This window comes from Alexandromys fortis, unplaced genomic scaffold (genome assembly GCF_014885135.2).
Source record: "Alexandromys fortis isolate MF-2015 unplaced genomic scaffold, M_Fortis_MF-2015_v1.1 scaffold_93, whole genome shotgun sequence".
Taxonomy (NCBI): Eukaryota; Metazoa; Chordata; class Mammalia; order Rodentia; family Cricetidae; genus Alexandromys; species Alexandromys fortis.
Genome location: NW_026067970.1, coordinates 699,834 through 724,140, shown reverse-complemented (window position 1 = coordinate 724,140; position 24,307 = coordinate 699,834). Strand labels below are relative to the sequence as shown.

Below are 24,307 nucleotides of genomic sequence, written 5' to 3'. Positions count from 1 at the left end.
CTCGCGGTCCTAAGTTCCTTGCTCATGCTCTCTCTCATTAAGCCAGTTCTACAGATGATATTTAAAGGAATCCTTCAGACCAAAAGGAAAAACATAACTATCTACAAGACCACAAGAAAGAATAAGCCACATTATAATAAAAATTCAGCAACGTAGTTTTTGTGGGCTTGTTGCTGATGCCTGTTGTGCGATCCCTGTTTCCCGGGGGTAGGGGGTGAAGTGTATCTGGGTTTTTTATGGGGTCAGGGAAATTAAACTGCCGCAGGAATATTTCCGGTTGGTCCTTTTGAAACTGGTGGTCCCTGCTGGTGTGTTGTGATTGGCTAGGAGTGCCCGCAATTAGTTGGTCTGCTGACAGGTTGTCTTGGCCAATTTTGCTTACTTGCTGTGAGTTTGCATGCGCTTTCTTGTGCTTGTGCTATTACCCGGCCTCACAGCAAGACAAAAAGAGGGGGAAAAAACTCAACCACCACAAAACCATCAAAATGGCGGAAATCAACACATACATTTCAATAATAACATTTACAGTGGTGTCAATTCACCAATCAAAAGGCACAGACTAGGAAGCAGATTGGATAAGAAGTAGGAACTATGTATTTGTTGCTCCGCAAGAAGCACACCTCACCACAAAAGACAGATACTCACTTAGGGTTAAAGGACAGAAAAAAGTATTTCAAGCAAGAGACCTAGGGGGCAAATTGATGTCACCGTACTAATATCTGATAAAGTAGAACTTGAACCAAAACTAATGAGAAAGGATAAAGATCTCCTCATAGAACCATCCATCAAGAGGACATTATAGTTTTCATCATATGAAAAAGTCTTAATTAAAGGGAATTTGAACAGAGGTATCCAACATGGGTGAACATTGACAAGATGGATCATCAAATAAAAACATTTAAAAAAGTTCCAGGTATGGGATACCCCACACAAGCTTTTTCAGGGCGGCACCAAAGTGGTGCAAACAACACAGGTTATTGTTGCTGCTCTTTTCTGCCCACTACAATTACACAGTAAAACACCATCGCTAAAGACACCATACACTTCAGCTTCAGGACATGGAGAAATCAATTTGGAATTGACCTAGAAACTTCCCTGCTTTGTGTAGCTTTCATAGTGCTGGAAGTTGCAGTGTGAGAAAAGACATCAATGGTCCTACCCAACGCCAAACCACGTTACAATTCCAACCCACCAAGATGTACCTACTGGCATAATAATGCCATGACAGTTAGCATGGCAACCAAACACTGGTTGGATCTGAGGCCTGTTCTACAGAAGAGCTTTATGCCTGGGTCTAATGCGTATGGCTAGGGAGATCATAGGCCCTGGCAGAGTAGGGTGGTTAGAGGGGTCAGGTAGGAACTTACTGCTGTTTTGCTAAATGATCATGCTGGCAAACAGCATTCTAAAACCCCACAGATAGTACTGCTCGCAACCTTGGTGAGATAAACTTCTTTTTTGTAATGACCACTGGTTAACGCAAAGACTTGTAAGGGGTCAAATTGTTGAAAACAAGCAGCATCTATACCACCCTCCAATACACACGAGTCCTGGGAAACATTCTAGGAAGCCGCAGAAAATATGTAAGAGAACGAGGATTAGAAGAAAGGCTGTGAAATGCTGTCTTCTAGACATGACATGGCTATTGCACTTGCCACATCACAGTAACCATGGTTACCTGCATAAGATATACAAAATCAAGACAGCTAAAATTCCATCATGGAGATGAGAGGGACCCACAGGGCCCAATAACTTCCATATCTGAGGAGTTATTAGAGGTCCATGGCTACTATAGAATCATTTTTAGTTTGGGGCTTTGGTCACCTGTAGGTCACACATGTCCCAAGAGGCTGGTCTCACACTCATGTGCATATGAGCTGCATTAACTGAACTTGGTAGGTGTTAAAAAACAAAAGAGGACCTGAAATTAGAAGGGGGCATTTGGAGAGGTTCAGAATTGGACTTGGGCAATGGAAGGAAATGATCAAAATACATTTCATACATGTATGAAATTTTCAAAGAATACATTTGAAAATTCTATCAAGAAATAAAGACCAATACAAAAAAAATATAAAGACCAGGCTTTTTATGGAGGCATGTGATTCATGTTAACTAATGCATTTCCTTCCAGAGGATTTAAATGTCTTTAAGTATTTTTTATTATGAAGGTGTACGTTTTTGGATATTAAACAACCATACAATACTTTATAAGACATTGTCAGCACCATCCTACCTGTCTGCTATAGGAGTTAAAAGGTTACAATTAAACTCTACTTTCTATAATGATAAAGAAAAGCCCCTGGAGTAATTTAACAAAAGGAATATTCTACTTATACATAGAAATCAGCAAGCGCTGCTGAAAAAATAAAAGAAAACCTAATAAATTTTGAGCTAGATCACATTCATAAACAAGAAGACGAAGTGTTCTAAAATGCTCAGTGCTGATATTTGCCCTGTTCAGTTACTGTAAACAAAAGAAAAGAAACCAGTACCTCCTAGGGAGCAACCCCTACGGAGCACCCTCCACAGGACTAGGCCCAAACCAGAGACCTCTGCTAATTCAGGCCCAAGTGAACAACCTTCGCAGGAGCAGGCCACAGCCAGGGACACCTGGGGAGAAGACCTGAGTCAGCGACATCCACCAAGGCAGGCCTGACCCAGTGATTTCCACAGGAGTAGATATGAGAGAGCAACTTTCAAGGGAGCAGGTCTGAGCCTGTGACCTTTGTGGTACCAGGCCTGAGCCAATGACTTCCATGGCAACAGTGACCTGAGTTAGCAACCACTGCAGGAGCAGGTAAGAGAGAGCTACCTTCACAGGACCAGGCCCAAGTCAGGGACATCCGCAGGACCAGGTAGGAATCAGCAACAGCCACAGGAGCAGGTACAAGAGAGCAACCTCGAGGGAGCAGGCCTGAGCTAGTGACCTCCTTGAGACCAAGCCTGAGCCAGCGACCCCCATGGGAGCAGGGCCGAACCACCTCTGTGATTGCAGAGTGACCTCTGGGAGTGCTGAGCAACCTCCAGGGTGACTGGAACCATGGTCCCATCTCCACCATGAGGAGCAACCATCTGACACTTGCATCCATTGGCACCTGGAAAAGTGATCACCAGAGACACGACCCCAACTACATCAATCAGAGGAAAAGATGGATAGACAAGGTAAGAACAAACTCAATACCACAAAGAGCAACACGACACTAACAAAAACTAGTGTCTCTACAACAGCAAGGCTTGGACACCCCAATATAGATGAAGTAGAAAAAAATGACCTAGATAATAACTTTGGGAGAATGTTTGAGACCTTAAGGAAAAAGTAAAAAATTCTCTCAAAGAAATGAAGCAAAAGGCAAACAAAACATTGGAAGAAATCAACAAATCCCCAAGAAAAAGCAATCAAGCAGGTGAAAAAAAAATTATTCAGCACTTGAAAACCGAAATAGAGACAATAAAGAAAACACAAACCAAGGGAATTCTAGAAACAGAAAACATGGGGAAAAGATCAGGAATTACAAATGTAAACATAAACAGCAGAAAATAAGAGATGGAAGAGAGAATCTCAAGCACTGAAGATATAATAAAGGAAATAGACCAATCAGTCAAAGAAAACATTAAATCTAACAAAAGTGTAATGCAAAATATCCAGGAAATATGGGACACCATGAAAGACCAAACCTAAGAATAATAGGGATATACGAAGGAAAAGTCCAACTCAAAAGAACAGAAAATATATTCAACAAACTCATAGAGGACAGCTTTCCAAACCTAAAGAAAGATATGCATATAAAGACACAAAAAGCTTACAGAACACCAAATAGACTGAAGCAAAAAAAGTACCCTCATCACATAATAATTAAAACACTAAACATACAGAATAAAGAAAGAATATTAAGAACTTAAAAGGAAAAAGGTCAAATAGCATATAAAGGCAGACCTATCAGAATTACACCTGTCTTTTTAAGGGAAACAATGGAGACTAGAAGGTCTTGGTAAAGCATAATGAAGACATCAAGAGACCACGGATGCCAGCCCAGACCACTACACCCAGCAAAACTTTCAATTACCATAGATGGACAAAACAAGGTATTTCATGACAGAACCAATACTTAGCCACAAACCCAGCCCTAAACGAAGTACTAGAAGGAAAAGTCCAATCCAAGGAAGTTAGCTACATCCACAAAAATATAGAAAATAGCTGATCTCAAAGCAACAAACTCTAAAGAAGGGTAGAACACACACAATAACATCACCAACAATGAAACTTAAAATAACAGGAACTAGCCTGTTATTAATGTCACTGGTCATTAACATCCCTTAATATAAATGGGCTCAACTCACCTATAAAAAGACACAGGCTAACAGATTGGATATGGAAACAGAATCTGTTCTTCTGTTGTATACAAGAAACACAACTCAACCTCAGAGACAGACATCACCTCAGAGTAAAGGGTTGGGAAAACTTTTTCTAATAAAATTAACCTAAGAAACAAGCTGGTGTAGCTATCCTAATAGCTAACAAAATAGACTTCAAACTAAAATCAATCAAAAAAAAAAAAAAGACAAAGAAGGTAATTTTATTAGTTACAAAAAAATCCATCAAGAGGAAATCTCAATACTGAACATCTATGCCCCAAATAAAAGGGCACCCTCATATTAAAAAAAAAAAAAACACTACTAAAGCTTAAATCATACTAATAGTGGCTGACTTCAACATCCCATTCTCACCACTGGACAGGTCTGCCAGACAGAAACTTAACAACGAAAAAAGAAAACTAGCAGATGTTATAACTCAAATGGACTTAACAGACACCTATAGAACATTCCATTCAAACATGAAAGAATATACTTTCTTCTCAGAACCTTATGGAACCTTCTCAAAGACTAACCACATATTAGGTAACAAAGCAAATCTCAACAGATACAAAAAACTGGAACAACCCCAAGTACCTTATCTGATCACTTATCTGATCCACGGCTTAAAATTAGAATTCAACAGCAACACTAATTTCAGAACTCCACAAACACACGCTCACCTGAATCACAAATGGGTCAAGGAAGAAATAAATGAAGAAGTTAAAGACTTCCTAAAATTCAATGAAAATGACCTCACAACATACCCAAATTTATGGGACATAATGAAAGCAGTATTAAGAGGAAAGTTCATATCAATAAATGCCTGTATAAACAAGTTGGAAAAAATCCCACACTAGTGAGTTAACAGAACACCTGAAAACTCTAGAACAAAAAGAAACAAACACACCCAGAAGGACTAGAAGGCAGGGAATAATCAAATTGAAAGTTGAAATCAACAAAATAGAAACAAAGAAAACAATACAACAATTAATGAGGCAAAGAGTTGGTTTTTGGAGGAAATCAACAAAATAGACAAACATTTATTCAAGCTACTCAAAATGCAGAGAAAGAATATCCAAGTTAACAAAATCAGAAATGAAAAGGGGGCAAATAACAACAGACATGGAGTAAATCCAGAGAATCATCAAGTCATAGTTCAAAAACCTGTACTCAACAAATTGGAAAACTTAAATTAAATTGACAATTTCCTGGATGAATATCACTTACCAAAATTAAATCAAGACCAGATAAGCAAATTAAATAGGCCTATAATTACTAATATAGACAGAAGGAATATTGCCAAACTCTTTTTTAAGGCTACAATTACTCTGATACCCAAGCTACACAAAGACATTACTAAGAAAGAGGATTACAGACCAATCTCACTCATGAACATTGACGCAAAAATACTCAATAAAATACTGGTAAACCAAATCCAAGAACACATCAGAAAAATCCACCATGATTAAGTAGGCTTCATCCCACTTAATCATGGGACGAAGGGATGGTTCAACATACGAGAATCTGTAAATGTAATTCAACATATGAACAAACTGGACAAAAACCTCAAATGAGATGCTGAAAAAGTCTTTGACAAAATACAACCCACCTTCATGATAAAGGTTTTGGAGAGAGCAGGGATACAAGGAACATACCTAAACATAATAAAGGCAATACACAACAAACCAACAGCCAACATCAAACTAAATGGAGAGAAACTCAAAGTTATCCCTCTGAAATCAGGAACAAGACAAGGTTGTCTAATCTCTCCTTATCTATTCGATATAGTTCTTGAGGTCCTAGCTAGCGTAATAAGACAACAAAAGGAGATCAAGGGGATACAAATCAGAAAAGAAGAAGTAGAAGTCAAACTCCCACTATTTGCTGCTGATATGATAGTTTACATAAATGACCCCAAAATTCTACCAAGGAACTCCTACAATTCATAAACACCTTCAGTAATGTAGCAGGATACAAGATTAACTCAAAAAAAATCAGTAGCTCTCCTTTAAACAGATGATAAATGGGCTGAGAAAGAAATCAGAGAAACATCACCCTTTGCAATAGCCACAAATAACATAAAATATTTCAGAGTAACTCTAATTAAACAAGTGGAAGACTTGTATGCCAAGAACTTTAAATCTTTGAAGAAAGAAATTAAAGAAGACACCAGAAAGTAGAAAGATCTCCAATGCCCTTGGGTAGGTAGAGTTAACATAGTAAAAATGGCAATCTTACCAAAAACAGTCTACAGATTCAGTGCAATGCCCATCAAAATCTTAGCAAAATTCTTCACAGACCTCGAAAGAATGGTATTCAATCATATGGAAAACCAAAAAACCCAGGATGGCCAAAACAATCACATACAATAAAGGGACATCTATACGCATCACAATTCCTAACTTCAAACTCTATTACAGAGCTATAGTACTGAAAACAGCCTGATATTGGCATAAAAACAGACAGGAGGACCAATGGAACCAAATCAAAGACCCAGATATCAATCTACACACCTATGAACACTTGAGTTTTGACAATGAAACAAAGAATATAAAATGGAAAAAAGAAAGCATGTTCAACAAATGGTACTAGGATAACTGGATATCAACATGTAGATGAATAGAAGTTGATCATATCTATCTCCATGCATAAATCTCAATTCCAAATGGATCAAATGGATTAAACCAACCATACTGAACCTCATAGAAGAGAAAGTGGGAAATACACTTGAACACGTCGGCACAGGAGACCAGTTCCTAATATAACCCCAGTAGCACAGACACTGAGAGCAACAATTAATACATGGGACCTCCTGAAACTGAGAAGTTTCTGTAAAGCAAAGGACACGGTCAACAAGACAAAATGGCAGCCTTCAGAATGAAAAAAGATCTTCGCCAAGCCCACATCAGGCAGAGGGCTGATCTCCAAAATATACTAAGGACTCAAGAAATTGTTCATCAAAAGAACAAATAGTTCAATTTAAAAAATAGGAAACAAACCTAAACAGAGAACTCTCAATAGATGAACCTAAAATGGCTGAAAGACACTTAAGAAAATGCTCAACATCATTAGCCATCAAAGAAATGCAAATCAAAACAACTCTGAGATTCCAATTTACACCTATCTGAATGGCCAAGATCAAAAATACAGATGACAGCTTATGCTGGAGAGGATGTGGGGTAAAGGGAACACTCCTCCATTGCTGGTGGAAGTGCAAACTAGTACAGCTTCTTTGGAAATCAGTATTGCTATTTCTAAGAAAATTAGGAAACAACTTACCTCAAGACCCAGCAATACCACTTTTGGGTATATACCCAAAAGATGCTCAATATTATCACAAAGGCATGTGCTCAACTTTGTTCATAGCAACATTGTTTGTCATAGCCAGAACTGGGAAACAACCTAAATGCCCCTTGCCTGAAGAATGGATAAAGATGTGGTACATTTACATAATGGAGTACTACATAGCAGAAAAAAATAATGAAATCTTTAAATTTGCAGGCAAATGGATGGATCTAGAAAACATCATATTGAGTAAGGTAAACCAGACCCAGAAAGAAAAATACCATATGTCCTCACTCATAACTGGCTTTTAAACATAAGGCAAAGAAAAATCCAGCCTACAATTCACAACCCCGGAGATCCTAGACAACAAAGAGAACCTTAAGAGAGACATACATGGATCTAATCTACATGAGAAGTAGAAAAAGACAAGATCTCCTGAGTAAATTAGGACTGTGGGGATCATGGTAGAGAGTAGAAAGAGGGGGAGAGAAAGGGAAGGGATCAAAGAAAAATATATGGCTCAATAATAAGTATTTGAAAAATAAAATATATAATCACATGCTACTACTAACTAAAAAAAGAAACCAGAAAACCTGTGGTCGTATGCATTAAATGGATGAATTTGTTAGTGTGTGAATTATATCTCAATAAAACTGTTACTTTATATAAAGATATGTGTAGTTTACTTACATAAAATATTTATATATTTATGGTAAACAATAAATATATTTAAACCATTTCCTGAACATTTCTAGTGTGCTTACTGTGTAAGTACATAGGTATAAAACCAGAAGTCCTAACCTTTTTGGTTCCTGAGAATTTCTAGTTCAGTGGATAGATTCATCCTTTCCTGTGGAGCCATGGAAAGTCATATCCAACTGGTCGACCAGTGTCTCTCTTCCCATCAGACCTCAGCCTGCGGTGAAAGGCAAATCAGCCCCAGTGTGCACTCTGCAGTGTCCTACTTCCTGCTGCCTCCTTTATTCTCCATATATTGAAATAACTTTTTTAAAAAAGACAAAAAAAGCAAAGCTGTACCCTATGACATCTCAGCATGTACAAAAGGGGACACTTTAAAAAAAAAAAAAGAAGCATTTTATTTTGGCTTGCTTTCTTCACATCCAAAGGCTCATTCAGGCAATTCTGACTTTAGGCCTTATGTCAAGGTCAGTAGAAAAACTTATTTGTGTTTGCTCGCTACTTAACTACAGATTATAAAACAGGGATGCTGCATGCAAACTCTGACAGCCTCTGCCACTGCTATCAACGAAAGATACCTTGCGCCATTCCTTGGAGCAGTGTTGTAAGCTCTGGGCTGTGTTGGTGCCATGGGTACATCACTGCCGAAGTAGGTGCCAGACCCGTCCTTAGGGAACACTGAGGGAGTGAGGAACACATACATAGACAATCACGGAGGGGAAATGCTATATGCTACAGGGCAGCCAGTAACCTGTGGAAACTAAATATGTGAGGTGCGCTTTCCACTAAAACCTGAGCTTGAGCCCTCAGTCAGGTGACGGTATGAAAGGGTAAGAGAGGAGGTGCAGGAGGTAGAGGCTGGGGATGCTGGAATAGGGCTGAGTGATGAGCATGAAAGCATGGTTGGATGTGGAACTGGAGTAAGAGATGAGACCGGGAGTTCGACAATCATGGGAGAGGCAAGAGATAGAGGCCGCAGTGAGTGGTCCAGATGAGACCAGGAGTTAGACAAGCATGGGAGAGGCAGGCGTTGAAGGCTGCCGTGAGGGGTCCGGACTTTACTGATGGTCAGTAGGAAAGCGCTGAAGCAATGGAGAGCTGTGATCAAATTATCAAAGAGGCCCCCGAGAACCCTGGGTAAAAACTTCAAATCTGCATATTGTGGCAGGAAAAAAATGCTTAGAAGAAATTAAATTACATGTTTTAAAATTCCAAGATTTCCAAATCCCAGATGAAACTCAAGCTTTCATTATAAGAAACTGTAAAATGTCATGCTCTATTGTCCCATTTAAGCCCCTGGTTATTCAGGGACAAAGCGCAGACAGTTTACTTTTTCAACAATATGTTTCTTCTTTCCAGATATTTGGATTTTGAATTCAATACAAACATGAACAAAGATGCTTTTTGACTTCAAGAACAAATGCCGCAAAAATAAACACACGAAGCACCAGGACAACATCTGAGAAGCAGTTTGTGGGGTGGACAGTGGGTGGCAATTTGTGGGTGTCGGTATGCTGAAAATGCAAGCATTCTCTTGACTTCGGTGAAACTTGAGTAGCCTTCAATCCAAGTCCTAGACAGGCCTAACCATACCTCCAAGAATCGCCCGTTCTAGGCAAAGGCAAAGTTGTATTAGCCTTAGTGAAAGAGAAAGGGCTTGGCTCCTTTTCTCAGGGGCTTAAAGACACTGCTCTTCGTCTTTAGTCTCAAGACCACTTCCTGACGTCTGTTTTGTGTATGGCAGATAAATGAGCGGCAGCAGCCATCCGTAGACAGGCCACACTTTTCTACAAGTGCCATTCTTAGTTATAGACTACTATGGTTTGCTTAGAGAATGTGCTAGAATAGATGATACAATCTCATTCGAAGCAATATTCCTCGCATGTTGTTCACAACAATTAATCTGGCTACCCAGCAGTCATGCTTCCAAAAGTTGGGATGCACAACATTGATGTGAAAAACATAAGATAATAGAGTAAGACTTAAAATCCCAGGGGTTCACGGAAATCTTCGGATGCTCTATCATTTATGCCTGCTGCTGTAGCACCAGTCCTGTGACATTAGAGCTACAAAAGGACTCCATTGTATTCCTGAGAGGCAAGCATGACTCTGAGACCCACAAGGGTTTGATCCACACAGCACCCATTAATCATCTGAATGCCTCTTCCATTCATGAAGTCACAGAGCACACACCATATGAGGCAATGGACAAATTTTCACCTTTTATCACAATTTATACCATTATCCAGACTTCACTGTCGTGTCTTTGGAGAAGGTTGGTTCCATTCACATTAGCTGCCAATCAAACTTTTCTCCTTTTGTCCCTCTTTCATGTCTGAACGGAATCAGACAAGGGCAGAAGTTTAAATACCAACACACACACACACATACTGATCTTTGGCTGACATTATGATCATATGCACTTCTTTTAAAAACATAAGCCCTATAATTAGAACTGACAAACAACAATGAAATCTTGTCATTTGAATCTTTCTTTCTCACACACAAAAAAACCTGGGAAGTTGGTTGGAATGGAAAGTGATTCTTAAGGCTCAATCCTTCTTAAAATAGTGACTAAGACTGAATATTCACACAAGGTAGTAGCTTATTTCAAAGCATTTATTTAGATTATGACCTTATTTTAATAAATAGGTCCTCAGTACTATCCTGACTTTCAAGAGTCTTCATTACTTTCCTTCCTGGAAAGGTTGTTTATTTTAAAAGAAGTTGTGGGTTTGCAGTAGATTGGGATACCCATAGAAATTCTGGTTTTCTAGGAGGTTAGACTTTCAGACTTAAAAGGACAATTTTCTTCAGGGACAAACCTTTAGCACACTGATTCTCGACCTTCCCAATGCTGCAGCACTTTTCATACAGCTCCTCATATTGTGGTGACCCTAACCACAAAATTATTTTCATTATGAACGGTAAGATAAATATCTGTGTTGTCCGATGATTTTCGATGACTATGGTGAAGAGATTGTACAAGCTCCGCGAGGGTCGCGACCCACAGATTGAGAACCCCTGACTTAGTTACTGAGTATTATATGTCAGGTGTGGTGTTGGAATTTGAAGTACAAAAGACATTAAATCACAGTTTCCTATGTGGGTACACACATGTATACTTGTGTGTGCGGGCATATGCACACACAGATATACACTTACACATATACACACATACACATGCGTGCATACACACACACACACACACACACACACACACACACACACACACCCTGAATGTGCTACCAGATGATGAGATTCAAACATGAATGGCAAAGGCAGTGAGACTGAAGCTTGGAACCTGAACTCTTACAAGATAAAAGGTGCTTTGTGGGTTGGGGAGGGTGAGACAGGAGCAGCATGTGGCAGGCTCATGGAAGACTCTAGTTTTTCCCAATATGGACTTCAGGGGGACGTAGATCGAAATGATCACAAATGACACATGAGTGGCATTTCAATTGCATTTTCTTAAATAAAGACTGCCTGAAGATCTGAAACAGTCCCACTGGTCAGCCTTACAGACCGGGTTATGGTAACACACCCCTAATCCCAGTCGCCACAGTGACACGCACCTTCAATCCCAGTAGCCACACTCGTTGTCATAGAAACCGGGCAGTGCATGCCTTTAATCACGGTGGTGAACGCCTTTAATCACAGCCCTAGAGAGGATTATAAAATGGGAGGAAACAGCTCTCAACACACAGTCTCGTTCTGAGATTCCTGGAGGCAGGATCGCCATTTCAGACTGAGGTAGAGGTTAAGAGCTAGTGGCTGACTGTTTTGCTTTTCGGATCTTTAGGTTGAACCCCAATTTCTGACCCTGAGATTTATTAATCGTGCTTCAGACACTAGTGAGAGGCTTGGAGCAGTCTACATTTTCTTGAAAACTGTGACTCAAGATTTGTGAAAAAAAGATGTGTCAAAGCTCCTTCCATGGTTTCAGAAAGACCAGAAGCCACTAAATTTCTAGTAGTAAGAGTAAAACTAGTCTCTACTGTGCAATAGGATATTTTAAGGCCTGTAGAAATTGAGCATTTATTTATTTGATTATTTAGTGTATGTGTGCATGTGTATATGAGTGTGTAAATATGTATATATGTGGTGTGTATTCTATGAGTGTGTGTGTAGTGTGTGTATAGTGTTTGAGCATATTCTGTGAGTGTGTATGAGTGTGCGAATATGTGTGTTTGTGTGAGTGTGTGTGTATGTGTTTGAGTGTATTCTGTGAGTGAGTGTGTGTGCATAAATGTAATATAAGTGTAAATGCCTTAGGTTGAGCTTCTTTCTTAGTCTCTTGAGAAGAAAAGAGAATCCTATTTGGAGAGACTCAATGAGAGCCCCTTTCTGATGTGGGCATAGAGGGTCATTTTCATCATAATATCCAGTCTTCTGCCCTTATTTTCAAAGTTGCATTACACCCTGCCTGACTCTGTCTTCTCAGAAGCCAGACCTCAGGGTCACTGCCAGAAAAGCATCCCCAGCACTGGGCACACATGTGTGAGTCCGATGCATTTCACACACAGAGTGAAGTGCTCATATTTCTGAACTATCTAAGTTGCGTAATGTGGTTGAATTCTTTAATTTGAGGGAACACATGTTTTGTGTTAGTCTGTGTGTGTGTGAGGAAGGCACACACCATAACATTTACTGCTGGAACCATTTTTAAAACATGTCTTAACGGCATCCATTCACCATGTTGTATGCTGTGCTCTCTCATCACCTTCGTGGTCCAGGACATTTTCCACACGCTGCGATTTTGATGGGAGATGCACAGCTGGTCATGAGAGAGGGCTTCTATGGAATCTGCCGTTCTTAGCTCTTAAGACAGATTTTCTTTGCTCATTTAAATCAGTTGCAGCTTGCAGGAATCACCTGCCCCGAACTGCAGCTGGCCAGAGCCAGAAACTCAAGTCTATCAGACCAAATTATTCTAAAAGAAAATGTGAAAATATCTGGTTCAAATGTAAAGTATTAAACTAACACATCCACAAAATAATGAATTCAGCCTCACAATAGTGTACACACACTCATACTTTGTTTCCTTCTGTATTGCTAGGCTCTCGTTTTGATACTTTTATTGAACATCTATATTTGAAAACAGACAGCTGAGAAAGTTGTTGCAGCCCTATCTGGAAAAGCCCGCCCCCAGCCTCATTAGCCAAGGCCAGAAACATGGTGATATCTCCACTCAGCCTATTTCAGTGACTGACACAAACACTTAGTGCCCTGCTGTGTCTCCCAGGCTGTTCAAGAGTCATTCAGTCAAGGATTGCATGCAGGAGGACTCACCCTTTCCCCCAGTTCTCTCATTCTTTGACAGTCAAGGTCCAAGTGTCGTCACTGTGGTTACCCAAAACCCAATGCATTCTCTACTTAGATTCTGCCGTTTTCACCCTGAGTTCAGGTAAAACCTACATTTTCCTGTTTCCATTCATTTACTCAGTGTACAAAGATCTCATGTGGCAGGTTGAGCCAGTGTCCTGCTGGATAGTGGGGTACCATGAACGAGAGAAAGGTGGGAAGAAGCTCAGCCCAGTGGGAAAGGCTGCTCTTGAAAGTTTAACAAGAGGAATGGTTCAATGGGAGAAGTCACTGTGTGTGCATGTGTATGTGTGTGTGAGTGTGTGTGTATGTGTGCATGTGTGTGCGTGTGTGTGCGTGTGCATGTGTGTGCAGGGGAGGGGGAATTTCTTTTTGAAGAGGTGGTAACGGATCACATCTCTAAGAAGGAGCTGGTTTGGTTTAAATGGGAATTAAAGGCGTGAACAGATGGGGTCCATTTCTCCAGATGTTGAGAATAATGTATCCGGAGTTCCTGAGGAGCAAGAATGAGAGCCTGTTTCCTGGGAGGAAACGAAAAATAAACAGGAGTAGCACAGAAGGTAAAGGTGCTGTTGAATCTGGGTGGATTCTTTGACCAGACTGAGCAAGGATTTGTGAATCATTGTTCTAATAAAAAGAGCACACCAAAGCATCATTCACGCATGGAAGTGACCTGGTCTGAACTGTATTTTTCATTGACTCATGAGAACAGATTGAGATTCTGAGACGCGGAATCTCTGGTTTCAGAGACGAGTGATGGGACGTGGTGGTGAGCGAGAAGGGAGACAACCGTTTGACTCCATCCCTTCTGCTTGAGTCCGTACTCTGAGCCAGAGCTAGAGCAGCCTTTTCAAGACACAAGAATCTGTACGGTACAGCTTTAATCTGCACAGTGAGTATCCATTATCTTCTGAGTAAAATGGGAGTTCCTTGACATTTTAAACATTTCCTGGGCTGGTACCAGATTTTTCTTTACTTATTTTTCATTTTTCACTGCTGCATCTGTGCACAGCACCAGGGACTTGACCTGCCTAGGGGTGCGGAAGGAATGCAGAAATGACAGACAGACACACAGCAAAGCAGGGGTCTGCTGGAGTGGTACTGGGATGGAGAAACCTCAGCATCCTGGGAGCTCAGAATGTGTATTACATACAGTTGAACGGAGAGGTGGGTTTTGGTATACAGCTGAACAAGGAGGCAGGGTAATTGAATATAGATAAAAAGAAGGCGGGGTCTATGGTAAACGGCTGAGCGAGGAGGTAGGGTTAGCTCGTCTCAGCAGGGGCTGTCTTTGTAGGGGGGCAGTCTTTAGTCTGTACATATCTGGGGATGGGGAAGCATGGTGGCCATTTTCTGCACACACTGTCCACATCCCCACACAGGACAGAAGGGAATACCTCTCCATTTCCCTCTGAGCCTTACCCCTGGGGAGAAGGCTTTGCCATTCCTGCAAGGCTCTGAGGCCATAGGGTCCTTGACAGGGCCATGCCCATGTCAACAACACGCATCACTCAGGACCTCACTCATTCAGGCTCTCTTCTGCTCCCTACACGCCACCTTCTTTCTCACCTTTCCACCCTCCTGAGTTGGCTGGCAGGTCACTCAGTGTCCCTTCCCTGTTTTGTTCCTACTTCTCTGAGAGCACAGTGCTCCTGGTCTTGGCTGAGTGGTAATCAAGGCAGAACTAGGACTTCTCCACGTTGCCACAGTGCCCCATCCTTTCTCTACAGTCGTGGCTTTCCAGCTCTCACATCCGTCTTCCCCAGTGTCCTGGAAGCTGCCTGAGATAATGATGTGTTTGCATCTCTGCGTCCCTTACAGTGTAGAGCACGAGGATTGAGTGGAATACTGAAAGAGCGTGTGGGTAATGGGAGAACGAGAGCACATTGAAGGACCTGGTCTGATAGCTAAGCGTGAAATCTTAGCTTCAGCAACACCATTTCACCAATCTAAGAACCTCGAGACGTTAGATCAAAACAAACTCAGTTTAGAACAGATCAGGAAATATATTTATACTTCCAGGAAATTATATTATAAATATAATCTATAAATTCAATATTGTTCTACTCAGTGATGCTTTCCAAAAGGATTTAGGATTCTACACGAAGTGTTCAACATCAGATCAAACAAACAACTTTTTTTGGACAGATCCTTATTGCAAACCAGGTTGGAGTTTGCTATGTACCCCAGGCTGGCTTTAAATTTGTGGTTTTACTGCTGAGAAAACAGTGCTTGGAAAAGTTAAAAGTTTTAAACAAAGATTGCCTTTATAATAAAGCTTTAAAGTTGTGTGATGGTTGAGCATGTCCTCTTGTTGACAGAATTTCTGTTAATGTGAAATTGGAACAAAAGATGAAACACACTGTTTTGTCATCCAGGAAGGAGGACATGGGACAGAGAAGCTGCACAGCTACTGCAGCTGCAGAAATAGTTACACATGCCTCGGTTTAATTTTTGCAACAGTTTTTATTTTTCACTGGAAATGACACTTGCTTCCTTTTATTCAAAATGTCAGTGTGTTGGATCAATGCCTTTTAGACAGACTTTGGCTAGTATTTTGTCAATACTCTGGCAGCTCCCTCCCACTTCAGTGAGTTGCCATGACAAGGGAGCTGCCTGGCGCCAGGATATAACACAGGGCAATGGCCACTCATTCAAGTCAACAGCCTTTTAGCATTGTTGGAACAAACTCTCACTACATAGCCTAGGCAGGCCTCAAGCTCTCCAGATCCTTCTGCCTCTGCCTCCTCATTTTTGATCCTTATTTTTACATATCCAACCTTAATCAATCAATACTTCTGTTGACCCTAACTTCAGAGCATATATAGAAAGATCTAGAAACTTCTTTTCCATTTTACCATTCCCACCAACATCAAAGTCTCCATAATCCCTCTTGGATTGTGGACATTGTGCCATCTTGCTCTTCTCCTTGTTTCCACTCTTGCTACTTGCCTGCTCAAGGTGGATTCTCCATGCTGTACTCAAAAACCACTTTAAAACAAGACAAACCATAATAGCCTTTGCTTCAAACTCCCAATGGCTCCTAATTTGTATGAGTCATGGCTTTCTAGAGAAATGGAACCAATGGAATCTATTTATCTGTCTGAATCTATTAAATGTATATCGTTACCTTTAAAATAGTAGCAATAGCAGAATCACACCTGAGAGTTGAGAATCCAGTGGTTACTTAGTCCTTGCACCTCACCAGTTCAAATAGGGCCATAGCAGTTGCCTCTCATTGGGGTAGGGGTAACAACCCTTAGTTGCTCAGTCCAAAAGGCCCAGTTCTTATTTGGCACTGAAATCCCAGAAGGTTCCTGGAGAACTGATGGTCCCTAGTCTATGGCAGCTTGACTGCCCTAGTTCTGATATCAGTGGAGGGTAAATGAACTCAGTGGCAAGAGGGAAGACCAAGTCAGCAAAAGGCAGGATGCTCTTCCTTTTGCTATATCCCCTTTAAAAAGAAACTAGATTATAACCACAAGATGCCCTACAGTTGAGGTGGGTCTTTCCATGTCAATCAAAGCAGTCAGGACAGTTCTGCGGGGAGGCTCCCTACCCAGGTGATCCTAATTGTGACAAGTTCTCATTAACCCAACCTTAATACCTTTCTGGCATTAAAACCAACCACAATACTATTCCACTCAGAGAAAAAACTACCACCCTCACAATTGTGTGGGATGCTGCAGCTAGTACCAAGACGACTTCCAGGAGCCCTTCCTCTGTGACGTTCATAATTGCAGAAACGCTTTCATGCAGAATCAGGACTCGGTGTATGACTTCCGAAGTTAGGCCATAAAAGGCATTGCTGTGTCTGCCTCAGTTTCTTAGATTTCCTTTTCCTGCAGGAGCCAGTCACCTTAAGAAGATCCAGGGCGAGAACCCCTGGACAGGAACTGATCTCCCCTTGCGACAGCCAACACCAAGTCGCCAGCTGTCTGACAGACTTCCTCCGGAGCTGCCCAGTCCAGTGATGGCTGTGGTTCAGTTCCAGACGACACTGAACTGAACCTCAGCAGGAACAGCAAGCCAGGCTGCCCAGCTGTCACTCCCAAATCCTCACTCACAAAAGCCGCAGAGAGGAAAGCAGTAGCTAGTGCAGTTTGAAGCCACCAAATTCGGAGTGATTTGCTCTGCAATAAAAGATGCTAGTATCCAAGTAGGCACGGTGTACATGACTGTAATCCCATAACCTGGGAGGCTGAGGCAGCAAGTGGTCAGTTTGGGGCCATCCTGGTTTACACAGCAAGGCCTTTTCTAAGAAACCAAAACCCAAACCAAGAGCTAGTTCAGTCTTCCCTGCTCTAGCTGCTTTCCCTAGTTGGTTTCAGCCACACAGACATACTTCTGATTCTCCTCTTCGGTCCAGCTTCCCCTTCACGTGTTCCAGCAGCTCGCTGTGTATGTCCTCTAAGGCTCTGTTCAAATGGTCCAGCGCTCCATGGATTTCTTCTTTGACCCTTTGTTCCACCTATTTCCCCAGCACCTACCCTCTGACATACTGCAAGCTTGCTTGCTTATTTGTGTATCGGCCATCTTCTAGAAGGTAAGACCCTAAGAGGACAGGGGCTCTTTATACCTGATTCAGTGTTGAGTCCCTAGGGCCTAGGGTGCTTGTTATTTCAAAACAACCAACAAATAATTACTGGAAATACTGAATGAGACAAGAAATGGAGGAAATGTCACTGTTGCATAAGGGCATTGGAGGGCACATTGATTGCTAGCACCAACGGACGGCCATGGGAGGATTGTCCTGTGTGTGCTTGCCCAGGATCACATTAAATAACCCCACACACTGTGTATTTACATTTTGATACAGGTGCCCTATAGGGAATTCTTATGGGTAACAAGGATTTTTAACTTCACCTGAATCCTAACTATATGACTTAGGTCAAGTGCCTACATTTTCAAGCCAAGAAATAACAGCTTGTTAGCAGAATTGTAATAATATTCTTAAAATTATTTCAAAATATGGCTTGCATAAAACGTTCCGCAGCTAAGTAATCTTTAGAAACACTATATATTTTTCTTCCTCTAGAGGACTCTTAGAGTGCATGGCACATGCAAAGTGGAGAAATAAGTCATCATTCCTCACGTTTACTTACCTAAAGCATGCTTTCTTCTTGGCTGGAATTCCAATCAACAATTCTGGTACCCAGTGAGGTCTTCACGTGTCAGGGTCTGTACCTATCATATCTCATCACACCCTGTGCCTGGATGAAGTAACTAGTACTACCATCACCCCACTTCCTACATGAGGGCATGGAGAGAGATTAAATAACCTGCCCGATGTTCTATTGTAAATCCAACAACAATAACAGGATTGGCTTCCAGAGCACATCAGCCCAGCAGGATTGTGAACGAGAAACCCTAGCTCCTTAACTGATATTGAGACTTTGAAAATTAACCCCCTTTATTAGCACTAATAGTAATCATGTACTCCGCTTTCAAGGAAAACAACATCTCAGTATGTTTACTCTGCAAGGAGGCGTTTGAACCGCACCCTGTATTAATTACGGTTTTATTGTTGTGATTAAGACACCCTGACCAAGGCAACTTACAGAAGAAAGGACTTATTTGGGCTTACAGTTCCAGAGGGTTAAAGTCCATGGGGGTGGAGGTGGCAGGCACGGGGGCTGAAACAGCAAGTTGAAAGTGCATATCCTGAACTGCAAACCGGAATCTGAGAGAGTAAACAGGAAGGACAAAGAACTTTAAAACCGCAAAGCCTACTCCCCGCAGTGATATTCTTCCCCCAGCAAGATTACACCTTCCAAACCTATCCAAACACCTGAGCCTGTGGGGGACCACTCTTATTCAAACCATTACTCTCCCCCGACAGATGGATCTCAAATGCTTTGATTACTGATAAGAGCTTGAGCTATTGTATTTCTAAATTTGTCTGTTTTGTGTATGTATATATACATGTTATGTTTGTATGTGCGTGTGTGTTTGATTGCATGTGCACATGTGTGCACATATGTGGAGACCATAGCTCGACACCACACTTCTTCCTCAATCGTTTGTCATCTTATATTTTTAGACAAGGTCTCTTACTGAGTCTAGAGCTCACTGCTTAACTAGACTGACTGCCCAGCAAGCCCCGTGTCCTCCTATGTCACCCCAGAAACCCTGGAATTACAGATGTATGCTACCGTGTCTGGTTTTAAAGCTTATGCTGGGGATTTTTGGTCAAGCATGCTTTTGTGTGGCAAGCATTTTATTCACTGAGTGTCTCCAAAGTCCTTGTTGATGGTTTAACATGAAGAAAGTCTGTATTTGGAAGAATTTGACCTAGTGGTAGAGAATCATATAATGGCGGAATATGAGATATCCTAGGCTTTGGGCTTAGATTTCATATATAGTGGACAGTGGTTCTCAGTGAAGTCTCTGGACCACCACCATCACCATCACCCACCACCATCATTACCATCGCCGCCACCATCATCACCACCACCACCACCACTACCATCACCACCATCACCTACCACCACCATCACCAGCATTGCTATAATAACCAACATATCTGACAAATGTAAACCCTTGGCCTTAATCCCTGGCCGACAGAATCAGAACCCCTGTGTGTATGGTCCAGCCACAGTGGGATAGCAAAGCTCATGGGCAATTCTGATGTACCCTCATGGCTGAAGCGGTTCTTAGTGCACCTGTGTGCAATTCGGCTGTTCTTAAGAGTCCGCCAAAGAGAGGAGGTTAGCGTGATCTCCTCAAGCTCGCTGTGTGTCAGAATATACTAACTGGTGGATTTAATTCCACTGCGTCTTTAAAGCATATTTTAGTTGTCTATCAAGTCTCCTTTCCTCAAATAATTCGTGCAGGCCACAAAGCCAAAAGCATTGAAATGTCCTTGGTGTTTAAACAGAGCCGATTTAAGACTAGGAGGGCCTTCTTCAGGCTGTGGCGGGAATGCATTTAAATCACGGCCCCACTTTATTACAGCTAATAAGATAGCTATGCTTCTCTTGTCTGGCAAGTGATAATTGCCTTTTAATGTTTTCCTTTCCCGTGTTGTGAAACACGCAGAAGAACACCCGCAGTATAATCTGTGGTACGGGAGCTGTTGCGCCTGCCAGCCCGGGCTGACGTTGCACGGCTGCTAGCTCCCTTTCCATGGTTCTCTGGTGGTGTCTTAGAATTACATTGAGTGGGGGGTATTTGTAGCATGAAAACAGGCAAGATGTTAGAAATTGTGGCTACTAGTTTTATTTTAGAGACTCAGCTACTGAACTTTACCGACACAAAATGAAAAACTGTGTGGAAGGATGCTCACTGAAGAATTTATAGGAGTCAGGGATTATCTCTAGGGGAAGGCAAGTGCCAGAGAACACTGCAGCTATGTAGCCCCAAATCGAAGGGACCGGGTCTATCACCAAAGAAGATTACTTTCAGTGAGAAAAATGTGCAGGATAATATGTATGTATGATTCTATTTTTGTAAAACACACACACACATATATATATATATAAATACTCATATATAAATACTCATATACAAATACATGAGAGTATAATGCATAATCTATGTGTGAAAAGATTCATAAGGGCATAGGAGAGGCAGAAAAGCAAGGTTCTTTCAGTGTGTGTGCATGTGTGTACATATACGCACATATAAAGCATTTGGGTTTTTAGTTTTTAACATTTATTTATTTATTTATTTAGCATGGGTGTGAAAGGTCAGAAGGTAACTTGTGAGAACTGGTTCTCTCTTTTTACCAGTTTGGTTCTGGAGATCAAATTCAGGCTGGGTTGCTAACACCTTTGCCCAGTGAACAATCTTGCCAACCCTGACATCTGGATATTCAAGGAACATCCACAGGTGATCTTATGATAAGAACTTCTGTTTTGTGTGATTGGTTTTTAGAAACACCCTCTTCTGGTGGAGCCATTGTTGTTTGTAAATGCCTGCCTTCTCTTACTGATTGGCAGATTGCTCAAGGTCAGGGCTGGGTGACCATTTCTTCCTGTTTTCCATAGCAGATGAACACACTGAAGAATCGTATCGATATAAGCCCTATGTGGGAAAATAATCAGGTCTTTCATGGTTGCAGTAGCAACACGACACCGCAGAAGGAGCAGACAGAATCTGTCCAGCTCAGTAACAGCTGGGGTGCGATTCAGAAGGCTGCTTCTTTCTGAAGGAGGGAGGCTGCAGGGACACCATCAGGGAGGTTGCTGGCACACCAGGGATTTGCCACAGCAGGCAAGGGAAGACTGCAGAATGTTCCTGAAGAACAGGAGCAGAGAGGATTGCTGAGTTTTGAAATGGTCAAGGGTCTGGAGACCAGAGGATGGGGCAGGGACACCGTAGCAGCAGCAATACTGAGGCGAGGTGGGGAATATGAGACTAAGATGGTTTGTCAGCCTTCCTTTCCCTTCATAGTTAGAGGGAGAAAGGCAAATTTTTGAGAATTTGGAGAAAAGAAATAAAAGGCCATGGGGACTAAATAAATAAGGAAGGAAAAGAAAAGAAAGTAAAATAAAAATCTAGACACACTGAAACTAAGGTTTGGGGCCAGGGAATCCAAACATGCAACACAGCTATATGGCAGTTGAAACGGGAGGTCATTCTGGAAGACGACACAAAGACATTGATTGACCCGGAGATACTGTGCGGCGTGCAGGAGGACCGGTCCTGGAGACCACTGAAAGTCAAGGTTGTAGATACACTGCTAGTGACCAATATAGGCGTGGGTTTCTAAACTAACGATGCATGTACTTCTCCAAGGAGGAAGTGGAGCTACCTGGGGAAGAAAAAGGGGGACAAAGGCAAATGGGCCAGCCAAGAGAGGTGGCCCAAGAGCAGTGAGAGAACTGGGGCGGGGGATGGGACACCAATGTTGGGAAGCAACAGTGTCACAGAAAACTCAGTTTCAAAGAGTGGGTGGACTGTTTTGTCAGAAACAGGAGGAGAAAAACACTGGAAGAGGCTCTTGCTTCAGAAAGAGGTCAGTCTCAGCGTCTCTGGGAATCTTTGTGTGTGGGCATGTTAGGGGCAGGTGGAGTAGAAGGCTTAAGGCATGTTATTTATCGAAGGATAAACACGGTGGACTGAGTTTGGGAGGAGGTTGGAGGAGAGAAGTAAAGAAGCAGAAAGCTCCAGGAGACCCTGAGATACACTGTGAGCTTTCACACGCGGGGAGAATAGAAGGTATTTGGGAGACTTGATGGTCATGTCTTCTGATCATGTAGAGGAGTTAGGAAGGACGCTGTGATGCATCACGGTGAAGTGGTGGACACACACACAGCTCACAACACAGGAGTGGGTCTCTCTATGATGCAGGAAGCCACTGTCTCCCAATCCTAATGCCAGAAAGACAATAGATGGGGTGTAGGAATGAAGGAGGGTCTGGAAAACAGGTGCTATGATAAGAAGTCAATCAAATATGCTTTGGGGCTACAGACCCCCAACCAGGACCAGACACATCCTGGACCACAGATTGTATCACAGACCGAAGAGTGTGATTTTCCATGGAGCAGTGGAAAGAATGCAGGCTTGCAAAGACCAAAACCAGGGACCAAAACCGCCCTGGTAGCATAGACCTGGCCAAGCTTTTGAACTCGCCTGGGTCACTCTTTCCCCATTTGTGAGGGACAGATTCAGGCTTCATTTCTTAAGGTGATTATGAGACTGAAATTACAAGTTCATCTGGTTCTGAATATTAGTGTTTTGTCCTCCAAGATCCTAGTAATAGCAGCAAGGGAGGCAGGCAGTGGGTATAAGCCTGGATAGATGACCTGTGCACGGACATGACATGACAAGGGTCAGGGTTCTAGGAGGAGGGTATGTCAGATAGTAGTCATTTATAGAGTCTAGAGCTCAGAGGGTACAAATAAATGAATGAATGGAGCCAGGCGATTTTAGGGTTTGGACGGACAAAAGGAGGGTGAATGGGATATATGGACGGGAGGAACAGGGTCTCACAGGGTGACATAGCCTAAGGACTTATGATTTAAGGACTGATCTTTTACACTGGTGCCTTAGAAATATGATTTCATCGAATCACCAGATCCTGAGAATGGGATATGTCAAGAGTTAGGAGACTTTGGTTATTATTACCACTAATAATCCAATTCAGAATTATTTTGAAATGACAATTTGTAGTGGAAAGGTCCTAGTGGGGCACAAAGCATTATTCAGCCCATCCGGTACCCATTCCAGCCCTCCACAGCAATGTAGCTGCCATGCGGATGGAGGGAGAATCCAGGCTCTGAGGGAAGGTTCTGGTAGTTATACCCACTATGCAATCCCTTCTCTTCTACCCCTGATAGAGAAAGTTCAGGGATAGGCAAACCTCCCTCAGTCTGGGTGAGTGCCGCACTGGAAAGATCCAGCATTGCCTTTCGGAGAACCAGTGAAATCCCGGCTCTCCTACTAGAACTGAAGGAGGAAGTGGGTGGTTCTGATGGCTTTAACCAGTAAGTAGGAGAGCCTGAGGCTGGGATGAAGCCTTGTGGGCAGTGAAACAGAAAAGGACAGAACTCACCTCCTGGTGAGTCATTGAACTCAGGCAAGGTGCAGTTGACCCCAGAGTCTCTTCTTCCCCTCGGGTTTCTACTTTCTGAGGCACACACAGTTTCCATGGGGCTTACGGCAGTGGATTTTCTGTTGCTTGGTACTGAATTTACCT

The 24,307-nt window shown here is 42.1% G+C and overlaps 1 long non-coding RNA gene across 7 annotated transcripts; it reads left to right on the top strand.

The window, feature by feature from the left end:
- Positions 1-13,619: 13,619 nt before the first annotated feature.
- LOC126509598 (uncharacterized) lies at positions 13,620-19,811 on the top strand. 7 transcript variants are annotated; one of them, XR_007594213.1, is made up of 5 exons: positions 13,691-13,744; positions 14,129-14,222; positions 14,410-14,554; positions 14,675-14,829; positions 17,511-19,811. It is a non-coding gene; the product is annotated as an uncharacterized lncRNA (long non-coding RNA). The 7 variants fall into 7 exon arrangements; XR_007594211.1 differs by having other exon boundaries at positions 14,375-14,554; XR_007594209.1 differs by lacking the exon at positions 14,129-14,222 and having other exon boundaries at positions 13,620-13,744.
- The last annotated feature ends 4,496 nt before the right edge of the window (positions 19,812-24,307 follow it).